General features: G+C 34.5%; 1 pseudogene; it reads left to right on the forward strand.

Moving 5' to 3' along the window:
• The first annotated feature begins 414 nt into the window (after window positions 1-414).
• On the forward strand, window positions 415-2,566 carry LOC131900188 (acidic leucine-rich nuclear phosphoprotein 32 family member A-like; annotated as a pseudogene).
• Window positions 2,567-5,149: the final 2,583 nt, after the last annotated feature.

Raw genomic sequence — 5,149 nt, forward strand, 5'->3', positions numbered from 1 at the left:
ATTTATTTGGCAATAATCATTTCTGAAAATCCTGACGAAATAAAGTTAACTATTCCTGTATTTTTTGTATAAAGTGGATTAATATAGTTTGCATAGAAACGTAGTGTCATAAAGAAAGTTTGAGATTATGCAAGTACGTAAAGTACTGTTAGTTTGAATTGCACTTCTTTATTTACAGAGGAGTTGAACTATGAAGGACATAAAAATTCAAAATGATTCACCTTTTCATTAAATACATAGAAATGTCTAAAATGATATAGCATACACACACGTGTGTATGCACACCTGCATGCATGTATATAATATGTAATTTATATAAAATTTATCAGACTTTCAATACATTTTTCTCTGAATGAACAAAATTCAAGATTAAAATAAGGAAACCTACCTGCTTATTTAGTGACACTTGTAATCATGATTCAAAAATTTGACAAGGGCAACTTGAAAGAAGAAAATTACACATTATTTCATGCAATAATTCTTAAAAGACATAGTGAGCCTCTTGGAAAGAGCAATGTAAACCCAGATGGGAAAATTTCATTTTAGATCTAATGAAAATCCAAGTACTAGGCATGAGAAGCCTTCCTTTGAGTTGTAGGTCAATACTGTCTAAGAGACTTCCAAAGCATTACAGGCTATTACTATTGACCTTAGTTGTCTTGAATAGGTGGACGATTAATACCTATTCCTGAAAACAACATGCCTGTAGTCAGAATTTTCTCCAGTCCCGCCAGCCCCCCTGGTCTGTGTTTCTCTGGTCCTGCCTAGCCCAATGGTAACGCAGCCACTTATAAAATAATCATTCAGAGGCTTATATTAATTACCAATTATATGACCTATGGCAGACGTCTTGCTAGCTAGCCCTTATAACTTAACCCATTGCTATTAATCTATAAGTTGCCATGTGGCCGTGGCATTACCAGTCTGTCTAAACATGAGTTGAACAAGGATAAAACATTAGACATGCTAACATGGACAGGAGAAAGTCCATAGGGCCTCAATCCTACACAGAGAACTACAGGTAACTAAATAATTCTGAAAGCTAGGAGAAATAGACTTCTCTGAAGAAGAGTACACCAGTTGGCTATCTAATACCAAATGGACAGCCTTGAAAACACAAACATTATATAAATATACATGTAACATTACACAGACTAAGCAGGTTATATTTAGGGATACATATGTACATACATGCACATGTGCATATGTCTGTATCTGTGCAACAAAATTTTAAAAGTGCTTATGCATTTGAAAGAGAGAAAGCAGGGTTATATGGGAGGGTTTAGAGGGAGGAAATTGAAGGAGGAAATGGTGTAATTATATTATAATCTCAAAAACTAATATAAATAAAAGAAGAAAGAGTGAACCAGTTATATGAATTCCTAAAAATGTATAAATATCACGGGCAAGTTGATTTTCTCCTAGAAATGAAATACTTATCTATCAGTAAAATTATTAACCAATGTAATTAACTCAATTATCCAAATAACAAAACTATAAACATATGTTATTTGAATAAATTCAGAAATAACTTTCAAAACAGTGAACATCCACTGATGTTTCAAAACACTTTAATAGACTATTAGGGATATTTTAAAGGATATTTAATAAAAATCTACAGTAAAAAACATGTTATTGGTGTTATATTATACCTTATTCACCATTAAAATCAGGATGGAGATATCTGTTCTTAGGACTTCTACATAAAAATTTAATGGAAAAGAACCCAGTAAAGCTGGTCGAGTCTTCAAAATCCTAAAAGGCATAGCTGTGGGTTTATTGATTGAATTCTGCTGGCACAGGATCCCCTTCAGAGACAAAGAGTGAGAAATGGAAGTGGACAAGCAATTCATTTCGAACAGCGGAAGAAGACGCCCTCTTCAGTGAAAGCATTTATCCTGACAACTGTTGGTCAGTTGGAGGCCAAATCCAAGGCCTCAGAGAGGAGTCTGAAAAACTGGAATTCTTAAGTTGCAATCAACATAGATCTTCCCCCTTTCCCCTCCTCATTGCAAACTTAACCAAAATTAAACTCGAGAAGCTTGAACTGAGTGATACCAGAATCTCAGAGGGCCTGGAAGTAGTGGCAGAAAAAAAAAGTCTGAACTTTAAGGATCAAAATTTAAGTGGCAACAAATTAAAAGACTTCAGCACCAGAGAGTCCTTGGAGAAGTTAGACAATTTCAAGAGCCTAGATCTGTTTAACTGAGTGGAGACCAGCCTGAATGACTACAGGGAAAAGTTGTTCAAGCTCCTGCCCCAGGTCATGTACCTCAGAGGCTAAACAGAAATAACAAAGAGGCCCCTGATTCTGACATTGGGGGCTACGTAAAGGATTAGAGTGAGGAAGATGAGGATGAGGAGTATGAATATACCCAGGTAATGAAAAAGGAGGAAGAAGGCAATGAGGAAAAGAAGGGGAGGAAGAGGACATGAGTGGAGAGGAGGATGACGAAGATTATAATGATGGAGATGTGGATGATGAGGAAGAGGAAGATGCTAGTGAAGAAGAAAGGGGTCAGAAGTTAAATGAGAACTAGAAAATGAGGACGAAGAGGATGACTAAGGAGAATTAACCAATTCTGTGAAATTCTTATTGGGATTTGTTTTTACCTATGTCTTCCCCCTTTCAATTCCTGTCCTTCAAAGTTTCTTTTTTTCTGATTATAGGGAAAGAAAGAGGAAAAGCGTACTGGGGGTTGTGTGGAGAAGGGAGGGCAGGAGGGGGAGGAATAAAATATTATTTTTATTGCCACTCTTTGTCCCCCCTCCTTTTTTTCCTGGCACCTGGATTGTGCTTGTCAATGCAATAGGTTAGTGCACACCAAGCAAGCGTTTGTTCTTTCTGTCAGAGAGAATGGTTTGTCCCACATCCCCAGAGTTGGTCAGAAGGACATAGGTGGCCTCTGTCAATTTGTTCACAGTTCAGGTGTCACTGTACCCAGCCTCTGTCTTCAAATAACTCTTGTTCTGGTCCTTGTGATCGCATCTAGAGGCATTCATCACCTTGCTTTGTAAACACAGCAACTACAGAATTATTTGGGCACTGGTTTGGAGGCATACCCCATTCTTTACCCCATTTCCCCCTTCACAGATAACAGTGGACTTTGCTTTTGCAAAGAGAACTTTTGTCTCTGGAGCTGTAAGCCCGAAAGACAAAAAGCAGCAGACTTGGGAGATAGTGAGCACAATGGATTTGGTAGTCATAATGGAAGAAACAAAGCACCTTAGATTTTCAACTCCTTTAAAAGAAAAACAATAACCTGTCCTATCTTGTCCTGGAGAATACTAGAGCAATTTGTTGGGCAGAAATGACAGGAGGACTCATTTTAGTTATTCTAGCTTAGAACACTTTTTACAAATCTAAGCACTAGAGGCTTGCTACATGTCTATTGAGTTTCTTTTTGTTCATTTTTTTTCTTCTCCCATACATTGGAACATTGAAAAGCAACACAAATTGTATTTTCTTACCTAGTAGGACTCTGAGGTGACTTTAGGTTCTTCTTAGTGAATGCTTTCAGCATTCCCGTTCTAGACGGCTTTAGAAGTGACATGCTGTTTTCCTAACCTATGTTTCATCTGTACAAAAGAACATCTGCAAACCATTTTTCCCACCCTGGAGAAGTGTCAAATTAGGAGTTTTATGGCTATTTATCATTGAAAAATTTCAACAAATCTTTTTATTAATCATGTTTAATGAATGTTCTAGATAATACATTAGAACAAGGAAAATAAATCAGGTATAAAATGGGAAAAATTAGACAAATTTATCACCAATTTCAAATGTCATATTTATATACAGAGAAATCCTAGAATTAATACAAGCTATTATAATTTATAAGGAATTTTAGCAAGGTCTCTGGGAACAAGAATTAATGTACTAGAACCTATAATGAAACCTTATATAACTAATAATTAATAAGATAATTCAATAGGAAAACAGCCCAAAGATTATATCTATAGTACTAAAAAGTTGAAAGAAAAACTATAAATAATTCTTACCAAAGCTAGGCAAACATTTACAGGATAAGGAAACACTACTGAAAAACATAAGATTTTCATGTAAGTAGAGGTAAAATATGTTCAGGATCTGGAAGACTCAATATCATGAAGGTATGACTTTTACTCAATTTAATCTGATGCAATGACATAGATATAAGAGACACTGAAAACACATGCAGCAAATGTGAAAAAGGCAACTGCAAGGATCACTGATGAAAAGATATTTTAAAAATATCTATAATGAAACCAAAGTCAGAAAATGAACAAATGCTCTGAATAGGTAGTTATCTATTTTAATATAATTGATGTATGAGAAAGTACTTCTTTACAAGTAATCAGTAGAATATAAATTAAATCAGTCAGGACCTAAAAATGTACATATTGGCAAAATTTTACCAAATGTTAATAAGAAGAATTAGGAATTTCATATTTCACTAGTTGGAGTATAATATTGTGCTCTCTAGAAATCAATTTAACAATGTCTTACGAATTTGGGGAAATTATGCTGCTTGACCCGTAAGTACCTCTTCTATATGCCTACTTTAAAAATGTCTGTCTAGTACACAAAACAAATTCTCACAAAAATGTTTAATTAATCAATTTTTGGAAAACCGAATTTTAGAAACAGTCTAAATGTCCAGCAATAATGGAATATCAAGATTTTATCCAACACAGTTAGAAATTAACAGTGGAACAGAATCTCACATATCAAGGTTACATGACAGAAACCATGATAACAGACAAAATAAAATTGAAGGTGGATATACATTTAATGAAAACTATATGGATGCTGTAATATATATCTGTACTAATGTGCTATGATACATACAATGTAATATTTTTTTCTAATACTCTAGCTATGTCTGGAGAAAAAAGGAGGGCAGTGTGATGGGGGAGCATAAAATATTTTAATTTTGTCTGTTGTGTTTTATTTCTGCAAGTAAATCTAAAAGATCTCTGATAACATGGTAGGTTTTGAAAGATCTGAGTATCAATGGTGACAAATATTTGAGAATTTGCTTTATGAAATCTCTATACATTTGAGATATATCTTTATTAAAATAAAAAATGATTCATCCCAGTATTTAGATAATAATGTGATTTGCTTCCTTTAGGTTGGCTTTCAGATTGTTTAATGTTGTCTTTC

The sequence above is a fragment of the Peromyscus eremicus genome, chromosome X, assembly GCF_949786415.1.
Source record: "Peromyscus eremicus chromosome X, PerEre_H2_v1, whole genome shotgun sequence".
NCBI lineage: Eukaryota > Metazoa > Chordata > Mammalia > Rodentia > Cricetidae > Peromyscus > Peromyscus eremicus.